We start from the raw sequence: 1,561 nt of genomic DNA on the forward strand, positions 1-1,561 counted from the left end.
TATAATTTGAGTAACCTCTGTCTGTAGTGGTGAAGCTACCCGGTTCTCCTCACTGGCTGGAGCAATTGCTCTGATTTTGCACACAGCCATTGACCATTACCATCTGAACTTAACTGTGGAGCCCGTTTTTCAATTTCATCAAATCTCAGCTTCTTATTAGCGTTTATGTGTCAAACAATGTCGCCTCCCGGGTTGCCAGATCATGTGCGCATATCCCCCCACGGATGCGTCGACCGGGTATGGTCTAGTTCGAATAATCGAGGTCAGGCCTATTAGCATATTACATTGAACATTGCCAACTCTCTTTTTGTTTTTGTTATTCTTCAAAACTCCTCATTACAATGACGAAGTGGTAGCTTTTTTCTTTCATCCTTCCTTTCTCCGACATGAAAACCATAACGTTAGCACCCTGAAATATTCATTTAATAGAGTTCTTTTGTTGTCGTCCTGTGGCTCACGTTAGCCTGGTAAACCCTCCCTCCGGAAATCTCATTTCCATTTGATTCCAGGAGTGAGTCTGGCATGAAGGCTTGTCTGGGCGTTTCTAGCGCATTACAAAAAAAACGAGCCTATCAGCGCCGTCGCTCATCGTTCTGTGATTGACAGCGACAGTTGGCCAATCAGGTAGCGAGTTCGAGCGAGCCCGAATGAAGCCGAGTGCAGCCTGAGTGCAGCCGACAAAAGACGAACGGCAGCCATTGTTGTTTGTGCGAGTGCCTTCACTTCTTATTTTCGGCTTTAAAACTCTCTCAAACTTCTTTTTTGAGGCAAGGAATTTACTTTTAAGATATCGTTTGGATAGAATGGAGTTGTTTAACTTCATATATGTGGTCAATTAATCATGACAGAGCCTATTTGAAAATAAAAATGCAGAGAACCGGCAGGGGCGGGCAGTGACACGCATGTATCCGAATAAGGCAACCTATTTTGGGCATGGCCATCTCAACAGTCACGTTGCGTCACATTAGCTCTGGAGGTGGTAAAAATGCACTGCAATTGGCTGAAGGGGAACAACGATCATTGGCTGAAGGGGTTGTCTTGTCAGTCAACGGTATTACTCCCGCCCCAACTCCAGCCCACAGCAAATATTGCAGCATGGGCGATCAGGCCAGACTCACTCCTGGAATCAAATGGAAATGAGATTTCCTGAGGGAGGGTTTACCAGGCTAGGCTCACGTAGCGCTGGTCTGTCTGTCTGTCTGTCTGTCTGTCCATCAACAGTCTGCAGAGGTGTAAAGTAACTAAGTACATTTACTTAAGTACTGCAGTTTTGTGGTATTTGGACTTTACTTGAGTGTTTCCAATTTCCAATACTTTTACCTCTACTCCACTACATCTCAGATCCAAATATTGTACTTTTACTCCACTAAATGTATTTGAAAACTTTAGTTACTAGTTACTTTGTAGATTATTATTACAAAACATACATTAACCACTTCAGCCCTATATACATTACGGCCGTTTGAAAACAGCCGATCTACAAGCTCACAATGCGTCGCGGTGCGACGCATTGTGAGCTTGTAGATCTGCTATTTTCAAATGATTTTTGAAAATTTTGAAA

The sequence above is a fragment of the Gymnoscopelus microlampas genome (genome assembly GCF_963454915.1).
Source record: "Gymnoscopelus microlampas genome assembly, chromosome: 11".
Taxonomy (NCBI): domain Eukaryota; kingdom Metazoa; phylum Chordata; class Actinopteri; order Myctophiformes; family Myctophidae; genus Gymnoscopelus; species Gymnoscopelus microlampas.